Below are 10,654 nucleotides of genomic sequence, written 5' to 3' on the forward strand. Positions count from 1 at the left end.
TCCTGCTAATATCTGACATTCTTGTGCAGTGTGTCCAGGGTTTCCACATAACTCACAGTTTGGAGTTACAGCAGCCACGGTGGCTGTGGGTGGTATGGCCAAGTTGTCTAATTTTTGAACAAGGGCATCTACCTTGGCATGAACATGGTCAAGGCTACTGATTTCGTACATTCCACCCTTTGTTTGGGACTTTTCTACTGGAGTTTTGTCACCTCCCCATTGGCAATGGTTTTGGGCCATGTTTTGAATGATTTGATAGGCTTCGTTGTATGGCTTGTCCATAAGTGCACCGCCTGCGGAAGCGTCTACTATAAGTCTTATGTTATACAGAAGCCCATTATAAAATGTGTGAATGATCACCCAGTCTTTGAGACCGTGATGTGGACATATCCTCATCATATCCTTGTATCTCTCCCACGCTTCGTAGAGAGATTCTACATCTTTTTGCTTGAATCCATTGTTTTGAGCTCTCAGCATAACAGTTTTTGCTCGGCGGAAAATATCGGGATAAGAAAACGTTCTTCAATTCTTCCTATGTTGTAACAAAGTTGGAGGGTAAGGATTTCAACCAAGCCCAAGCTCTGTCTCTTAGTGAGAAAGGAAAGAGGCGTAGTCTTATCGCATCTTGAGATACACCATTTGCCTTTACAGTGTCTGCGTACTGCACAAACTTGGTCAGGTGTTTATTAGGATCGTCCGTAGGATTTCCAGCAAATTGATGTTGTTGGACGGCTGAAAATAGTGAGGGTTTCAGCTCAAAATCGTTTTGGTTGATAGCGGGGGCAACAATGCTGTTGTAAGGTTCTTGTTGGGATGGGCTAGCGTAGAATTTAAGAGGACGATTTTGTGGTCCTTCTTTAGCCATGGTTGGTTTCTCTTCTGGTTTAGTAGGAGAGAAGATATCGGGAATATCGTATTTTTGTTGATATTCTTGTATTCGGCGTCTTACATATAAAAAATGCTCTAATTCTAGGATTGATGGTGCTAAGTTATCGCCTTGTGAGCGAGTACTTGGCATACAATCGGGGAAAAAAGGGAGAGTAAATTAGTTTTTATTTTTACCTTAGTCTATACCGTGCAACAAAAGAATCGCACTATTCAACTAAAACAGGTCCCCGGCAACGACGCCAAAAACTTGATGTTGGTAATGACTATATATAAAATATAGTCTATCGAGTACTTGACTACAAGTGTACAGTCCAGTCGCTTTAGTTTTAAAAGATATCGATCCCACAGGGACCTATGGTCAAACTAGTGTTACTAACGTCACTATGTTTAGCTAAGGGAATGATTAATAGACGTTCAGGTGCAGAACATTAAATCTAAGAGAAATTTAGTTTTAAGAAAGAATTGATGGAAGGAATCAGTATGCAATGCATTAATTGTCAGGGATTCGATAAGTCACAGGTGAATAGTTTAAATGCCAAATATCTCTCAGTAGAAAATATTTATTTATAAAGCTTTATCTCACACTCTCGTGATTGTTGATTCGACCTATAGCTTTAAGTCAGAATGTACGCTCTCGGTGTCCCATTTGAAGTTAAAATTACTTTTTGAAAATAAATAAGTTCTAATTTCTTTTAAAGTGCTCTCGCTGTTTTTAAACTCAATGCCTAATTTTTACTATCCAGCTCGAGCCTCACGCTCTCGCGATTGTTGGTTCTCACCTTAGTTAATTTCCCACTATCGTGGCAAAATCGCATTAAATAGCTTCTCACAGTTTTGTGACAAAGTTAATTAAATTTAAATTAAAATCCTCAGCCTAAAAGATTGTTTGAGAAAAAGAGTTTTCACCAATTATTATTAAATCCCATCTAATTAAATTGTTACATACCGATACCGGTAATTTAGCCGGACATGTTAAGTAGCGCAAACACAAAGCATAAACAGATTAACAGTGCAACAAACATAATTATAACAATAACAAGACAATGATAATAATAGTTGAATAAAAACCTGGCAATTGGATTAACAGAGTACGGCGAATCTTCGAGTACTTGAGCAGTCCTCCATAAGTCGGTAGGATTCTGCTTCTTCAATACAATTACTTACTAAATTAAATAAAGTGTAGTAGTTCCCTAGTGTAGGAAACTACTACTATGTCTAACTGGAAAACGGAAAGGAGAAAAGGAAAATCTAAAAAGAATGGTAAATGAACTAAGGCAACGAAAACAAAGTTACTGAAAGAAAATAACTAAAAAGCTAGAATGCTATAAAAAAAACCAATTGCAGAGCGTAAGTGTAGGCGTTCCCCATTTTTCCAACTTTGGTCCTTTATATATTGCTCATAGGTCTTTGGCAGTTGAGATAATTAAGGGTGACTGGTTGAGTGAGGAATCTACGGGGAGGTGCTTTTGTTGGAGAAAATTTAGGCACATTTTGAATCCTTCTGCTGACTGCTTCAAGCGCATATTTTGGCTGTGTGACGCTCGTCATGGGCTTGTGACGTTCGTCACACGCTGGGCGTGACGGTTGTCATGCTCCTTGTGACGGTCGTCATATCAGCATTTTCTGTATTTTTGGTTTTCCTGCATTTTTTGCTACTTGCTCATATGTTTCTTCTTCTTTTTCTTCCTTTTCTATATTTTGCTCATTTATGCATGGAGATTTAAATACCTGCAAAAGTAACTCGAATACTTACGGAATATTCGGAATATTAATTTAAATGGTATGATCTTTGAGTGTAAATCAAGGCAAATATCTGATGTATTTTCGCGTTATCAAACAGAAGGTGAACATGTAGAACACTTGTTGAAGCTTTTTCAGCGTTTGAGGAAGTACAAACTCCGCCTGAATCTGAACAAGTGTACATTTGGAGTCCGTTTTGGCAAGTTATTGGGCTTTATCGTTAGTGAAAGAGGTATTGAGGTTGATCCTGCCAAGGTCAAAGCAATACAAGAGATGCCTGCGCCAAAAAGTGAGAAGCAAGTTCGAGGTTTTCTTGGCTGCTTGAATTATATTTCCAGATTTATATCCCACATGACTACCACATGTGCCGCAATATTCAAGCTCCTCCGGAAAGATCAGCGTCATGATTGGACCGAGGATTTCCAGAAGGCCTTTGATAGTATCAAAGAATATCTGTCTGAGCCTCTGATTCTATCACCGCCTGTTGAAGGGAGACCATTGATTATGTGCTTGACCGTGCTTGATGACTCAATGGGTTGTGTACTAGGTCAGCAAGATGAATCAGGGAAGAAAGAGTATGTTATATACTATTTGAGTAAGAATTTCACTGATTGTGAGTCTCGATACTCGATGCTTGAGAAGACATGATGTGCTTTGGCTTGGACCGCTAAGCGTTTACGCCAGTATATGTTAAGTCATACAACTTGGTTGATATCCAAAATGGATCCAATCAAGTATATCTTAGAGAAGCCTGCTTTAACTGGGATAATCGCTCGTTGGAAGATGTTGTTATCTGAGTATGAAATTGAGTATCGAGCTCAGAAAGCTATTAAAGGTAGTATCTTGGCTGACCATTTGGCACATCAACCAATTGAGGATTATCAGTCTGTTCAGTACTACTTCCCTGACGAGGAGATTCTGTATTTGAAGATGAAAGATTGCGATGAGCCTATGCTCGATGAAGGGCCAGAGCCTGGTTCCCGATGGGGTATGGTGTTCGATGGCGCTGCTAATCAGTATGGAAATGGTATTGGGGCAATGATTATTACTCCTCAGGGCACACATTTTCCTTTTACAGCAAGGCTAACCTTCAAATGCACGAATAATATGGCAGAGTATGAGGCATGTATTATGGGTTTGGAAGAGTGTATTGATCTTAGGATCAAGCATCTTGATGTTTATGGTGATTCGACCCTTGTTGTTAATCAGATTAAGGGTGAATGGGAGACGAATTAACCTGGCCTCATCCCATACAGAGATCATGCGAGGAGGATTTCAAATTTCTTTACTGAGGTTGACTTCCATCATATTCCTCGAGATGAGAATCGGATGGCAGATGCTCTTGCTACGCTTGCTTCAATGATTGTGGTGAAGTATTGGAATGATGTTCCCAATATTACTGTGATGCGCTTGGATAGACCAACTCATGTGTTTGCAGTGGAGGAAGTGAAATATGATAGGCCATGGTATTATGATATCAAGTGTTTTCTTCAAAGTCAGATTTACCCGCCTGGGGCATCTGTGAAAGATAAGAAGACTTTGAGGAGATTATCTGGCAGTTTCTACCTCAACGGTGATGTGCTTTATAAGAGGAATTTTGACATGGTTATGCTCAGATGCGTGGATAGACACGAAGCAGGCCTGTTAATGACTGAAGTCCATGAGGGTTCATTTGGTACTCATTCCAATGGATATGTTATGGCTAAGAAGATGTTGAAAGCAGGCTACTATTGGCTGACAATGGAGTCTGACTACTGCAAATATATGAAGAAATACCACAAGTGTCAGATTTATGCGGATAAGATTCATATTCCCCCGACACTTCTAAAGGTTATTTCATTGCCATGGCCTTTCTCCATGTGGGGAATTGACATGATTGGCATGATAGAGCCAAAGGCGTTGAACGGTCACTGTTTTATTCTCGTAGCAATTGATTACTTCACCAAGTGGGTTAAAGTTGCGTCATATGCGAATGTCATCAGGCAGGTGGTTGTGAAGTTTATCAAGAATCAACTCATATGTCGTTATGGTGTGCCAGACAAGATCATTACTAATAATGGATCTAACTTGAACAACAAGATGATGAAAGAGCTGTGTAGAGAGTTCAAGATTGCGCATCATAATTCTTCTCCCTTCAGACCCAAGATGAATGGGGCTATTGAAGCTGCTAACAAGAACATCAAGAAGATTATCCAGAAGATGGTTGTCGCGTACAAAGATTGGCATGAGATGCTGGCATTTGCTTTGCATGGCTATCGTACATTTGTCTGCACTTCAACAGGGGCAACCCCTTTCTCTCTTGTATACGACATAAAGGTTGTGCTCCCCGTGGAGGTTGAGATCCCTTTAATGAGAGTCTTGATGGAAACCAAGTTGACTGAGGCTGAATGGGTTCAGAGTCGTTATGGCCAACTGAATTTGATTGAAGAGAAGAGATTAACTGCCATGTTCCATGGTCAGTTGTATTAGTAAAGGATGAAGAAAGCCTTTGATAAGAAAGTCAAACCTCATGTGTTCCGAGAAGGTGACCTCGTGCTCAAGAAAGTTTTATCTTTCGCGCCCGATTCCAGGGGCAAGTGGACTCCAAACTATGAAGGTCCATATGTTGTTAAGAGAGCCTTTTCAGGCGGTGCCTTGATACTTACAACTATAGATGGGGAGGATTTCACTCGTCCTGTGAATTCAGATGCAGTCAAGAAATACTTTGCCTAAAAATAAAAACAGAATAGCTCGCTAAGTTGAAAACCCGAAAGGGCGGCTTAGGCAAAAATAAGCATCTTGGTGGATTGAAAACCCGAAAGGACAATCCAGGCAAAAGTTAGAGACATAAAAAATTGAATATATATCCCGCTAGATTGAGTACCTCACCCTGGGGTAATCTAGGCAAAAATTAGGGATTTGGCAAGTAACTGCATCCTGACAAGACTTTGTTTTACAACTGTCATCTATCAAAGAATTTCGCTCAGTCATCATCAACTCAAGCTTCGAATACATTGGATTCAGAGTTGGTGGAGAAATGGTCATTATGTTCAATGTAGCCTTTTTCCAATATATATCACCAATTTCAAATTTGTAAAGATCCATGGAGTCACGCCATTTGCGGACTACCATTCTATCAAATAAATTTGAGCCTTTATCCAATTCTGTGCACTCTTATTTGTTTCTGTTTAACAAATATTTGCATGTTTTAATTGATAAATATCATTGTTTTAAACAAATAAAGTTTTTATAAACTGTTTTTAAACAAAGTGAACATTCAGAATGACTGAAAGTATAAAAGGAATATCTTCAGTGCTCTCCCAAGGATAGTATGATCTCCAAAAGGGTAAGATATTTGTTCATACTCCTGGAATATTTATATCCTCTTCATCATCTTTTGGTTTGTCTCCTCGGCGAGCACAGAGAAGGGTGATATATCATCAAGTCCCCAGAGAATATGGAGTTTTGGCCGTGATCTTTTGGGAGTTGTGTATACCTCCATCCTCAACTCCTCAGTGAGTCTGAGTCTAGCATTTGTGTTTTATCAATTATATGGTTGTCATCCCTTGAATGGACTGACCTAAAATCCCTTATAGATTGATAAAAATTGATATGCTATCTATTTCCAAGGAAGTTGGTCTTTCCCTTAGCATAAATGGAAATCTCCTGCAGAGTGAGCAGGAATTCCCAGCATGAGTGGAAATCCTCAGCAGGTTGGCTTGTAGCTTCTCCCTAACAAGTTGGCTTACAACTCATCCCTGTTGGGTTACTTACAGTACACGTTCCCCAGTTGGATCGCCTTCAATCTTTCCCTAGCGGAGTTGCCTGATTAGAGCCTGTTATTTGGTTTTCCCCTCCTTATTGGAAAGTTTCCTCTAAGTTGAGTTGGCGACGAAGATGTTGCGTCCTTCCCCAGCGGCGCATTGGTTCTCTCTCCCCTTAGCAGATATGTCTCTCCAGCTGATGAGAAAAATGTGTTGATTATTGGAACTTCTGTTTGGTGGTTGTTCCCCACAGAGTTTCATATCATTCCCTGATAAGTTCCCCTATAGAGTTTCCTCTACGACGAATCTTATCCGTGTTGAGCTCCCCTGTAGAGTGTCCTCTACGATGGATCTTTGTCTGTTCAGCAGTAAATCCCTGGAGGTGACTCTGTAGCTTCCCCAGCTGAGACGTTTCCTGATTCTAGTTTGACATTGGTGTCCCCTCCGAGTGGAAGACATTTTTCGGCATTGAGGGACTTTGAGGAAGATGTGTTATTTCCTTCCCCAACGGAGCAGTTTGTTCCTTCTCCCGGTGGCAGAGATGTCTCTTAAGCAGTTAAAAGAGAATGCTTGATTGATGAGTTTGTTTGGTGGTTGTTCCCCATAGAATTTCTCATTATCCCCTGATAAGATCCCCAGGAAAGTTCTTCTATGATAGATCTTATTGATATCTCTGCATGTTCCCGAGAATTGTTGGAAGATCCCCGACAGTTGATGGTCGTGACCTTTGCTTATCCTCAACAGTGGTCTATGATCCTCAGCAGTGGTCCTTGTCCCCAGCGGTGATTGAGGTTTCCTGGTATTTGATGCTCCCCACCATATTAGATTTCCTCCTGTGGGCCTGGCCTTTCTCTTTCGAGATGTTATACTGGATGTCTGTCCATTGTTTCTTGGACCTGTTTGTGTTAGATATGTCTATTTGTCAGCATTAATCATACATAAACCACGCATATACATGCATAATTATAACACTCAGATATTCATGCTGCATTCTTTGCCATATATCTTTGCTTGTTATCTCCTGCTATTGGTGAAATATTCTTCTCTAAGCAGATGTTTGTGTGTGATCTCACCATATAGAGTCAGCCCTATAGGCAAAAGTGTCTATCTTTCCTTCTATATTCCCCACTGAGTTATGTCCTCGTGGAAGATTTTTGGTTTCAGTTTCCTCCCCAGTTGTGTATCTGGATGGAATTACTCCCCTGAGTTATATCCTCATTGGGTTGAGTCTTGTTTGATTGTGTCCTTCTAGTTTGTTCCTAGATTGACTCCTTTCTCGTTATTTCCCCTGCAGTTTCCCCGTGGTTTAGATTCTTCAATTGCTCAGTAACCAGTAATAGTCCATCTTTTCCCTAGTGAATTTATGTGGCCTTCTACCCAATAACCGGTAGTTGTAAGTCCTATTTCTGTGGTTTTCTACCCAGTAACCGGTAGATGTAATCCCCTGTTTGTTGGTTATCTTTATCCAATATTCGGTATTGGTATTCCTTCATTTTGTTGAGTATACCACCCAGTAACCGGTGATATATCTTTGGGATCATTGTTCTTGTCAATGTATACCCAGCGAGTCATCTTTTATTTACCCTTGTTTGGTAATGATTGTTTCTCCTTTGGATTGGTCATAATTATATACCCACTAACCGGTATCCCGATGTCCTTTCTTTTTTGGTCGATCTATCCTTTATTAACCCAGTAACCGGTTGTGGATAATCTTCCATGCGAGTATGTTGTCTATGTTCTGACGGTAATAGACAATATATCTCATGCGCTTTTCAATCGAAGTCTTTGTTTTCCCCAGTTTAGTAAAGATTCGTATTTCCTTGGGAAATCGAATGTCCATCCTGTAAATTGAGTTTGCTTTTTCAGCCCTCCTTTTCGAATGATGAGTGTCTTGGATATGTTCCCAATTCAGGTTTGGTTGGTCACCTATTATATGCCCAGTAATCGGCATCTCTAGTGTTCCTTCCTTCTGCTCCCTATTATGACTTTTTCTCCCCTGTGGAGTCAGATTTTCCTGAGTTGAAATATGCCTTTTGGGTTTTCCTCAGATATTTTGGATGATTGATATCTTTCACCCTTATAACGGTCTTAGATATTCTTTTTCCATGAGCGTGTTGTTCTTTCACCCTTATACCGGTGTTTTGATCACATGTCTCTCTTTGAGTTTATTACCCAGTAACCGGTAATATCTCATTTTTTCATCCTCGGCTGAATCCCTTAGTGGATTTTTCCCACCCGAGTCCGGATTTTTATCCGAAGTATCCTTCGCGGATAGTTTTGTTGTATTGGCATATTCCCCGATACATGCATTTTTGCGTCAGCTCGAGTCTATCCATTGATTTATTTTCATGGAATCCCTTCGTGTCTCCCAGCAAGTTCTTAAGTGGTGACCTGCTCACGCATTTTACTCTTATTTCTTCCCAGAGTCTTTGTCTCCCTGGTGAGTGTATTACTCCTATGGATTTTCAGTTTCTCCTAATTTCTTTTTTCTTTGTGGCCATATTTCCCCACAGAGTATTAACTTTTGCATGCATACATTTGCATCATGAGGTCTCTTAGGGACCAAAATTCGTCTCTTTGTTATTATTTAAGCCCATTCTACCTCGTCGAGACGAAGATTTTAACCTTCATATCTCCGGCTAGAATGACCTTAAATAGGGGCATCTGTAAGACCCTAATTTTGACCTTAAGATCCCTCATGGCATCATATCATTGCTCATTGCATTTGCCTGAAGTATCATAGCATGTGTGGCTCCTTAACCCTAGGGTTGGGACTTGTGTGAGTTGGTTTGAGACCACCAAGCATGCTTGAATTTTATATTATTGCTTTTTCTTATTTTGTTTACTAACCAAAAGCACAAAAATATGTCACTAACTTGTTTTGTTTTGAAGCTCAAGCAGTCATGAGATCCCTTGCTCCTAGGAGGCCCCAATGCTCAATGAACTGGCTAGATAAAGATGAAAGAAAGCATGACAATGGTTGCCAAAGCTCTCAATCATCATATATGTCTCCCAAGTATTTCAATTTGCCAATTTGATCAAGATAAACCAAAGGGCTTGAGGATTGTTTCCCAAGGAAACCCTAATTCAACTGTGCATTGACTGTGCCTTGTGAAGGAGAATTGCGGTCCAAAACGCAGCGGAAATTAAAATTTTCTCCTTTAGAGATCCTTACAAATGGTCATGATCAGTGATAGAATATTTACCTCTTATGACGATTGAAACCTTTGGTGCAGATCTCTTATGACGATCAAAACATTTGATGCAAATCCACAAAGCGATCACGAACGTTGAACGATGACAACGTCTCTACTCAGTCCACACGAACGGGTTCCTTCAATCTCAGTGCTAGCTGGTACGAATGAAGGCTTTGAGCGAGAGAGAGAGAGAGTGAGAGAAAACGAAAATAATGCAACCGCCAACCAATGCTTTTGCACAAGGGTTCTATTTATAGAACCACTTGTGTGGGCTTCAAGCTAAAAAGCCCACTTAAGTGTATTTTGGCCCATATCTTATAATATGCCCAAAATCACTTAAGCCCATGGTACCTTACCATATTTCGTATTCTACTCAAGTACACCGTACCTTACGATGTTCTATAATCCACTTAAGGGCACCGTACCTTACGATATTCCTTAGTTACTCTATCTCTCATCAATCCGTCCTTTGTGTGTGACCCTGTAGGTTTTCGCGGCGTTGGCAATTATATTAAATCATGTATTTAACATAATACACAGTGAGCGGTATCTAGCAACACATCACTGCTACCCAAGACTCGAAAATGTCATGTGATCTGACAATTCCTTCTGTGATAATACTTATGTGTATAATTACCCTTTTGCCCTTATGTCTATATTGAACACAAGGCATAGACCGTGTCATCCTTGTCCAGTTCAATATTGGGCCCATAGACATTTATCCTGTTATGCAGGATGGGCAAATTCCATCTAGGTCACTCATGTCCCTCAGCATGCTTCGTGGAGTACCCATCGACTGTCTTTATGGTTATCCAGTTACGGACAACGTTGGATCAGCAATAAAGCACTCGACTCCATATCTAGGATCCATAGTGGTTTCAGGTCGAAGAGTGGAATACACTATTATCACCATGAGAATAACTTATGACACTTTGCATAACTTTCTATATAGTGTTCTCACAGCGGGTCAATCCGGTATAAATATTACTCCTAATATTCATACCTATGTTTAAGACTTGATAACTCTTTATCCATGATCCATGAGATGTGATCATCAGTCTACAAACATAATAGTCTTAATGCTTT

At 40.2% G+C, this 10,654-nt stretch overlaps 1 non-coding gene across 1 annotated transcript; it reads left to right on the top strand.

Annotated features, from left to right (window-relative positions):
• Nucleotides 1-370: 370 nt before the first annotated feature.
• LOC127109895 (small nucleolar RNA R71) lies at nt 371-477 on the top strand. Its single transcript, XR_007797141.1, has one exon. It is a non-coding gene; the product is annotated as a small nucleolar RNA R71 (small nucleolar RNA).
• The last annotated feature ends 10,177 nt before the right edge of the window (nt 478-10,654 follow it).

Source organism: Lathyrus oleraceus, chromosome 7 (assembly GCF_024323335.1).
Source record: "Lathyrus oleraceus cultivar Zhongwan6 chromosome 7, CAAS_Psat_ZW6_1.0, whole genome shotgun sequence".
Taxonomy (NCBI): Eukaryota; Viridiplantae; Streptophyta; class Magnoliopsida; order Fabales; family Fabaceae; genus Lathyrus; species Lathyrus oleraceus.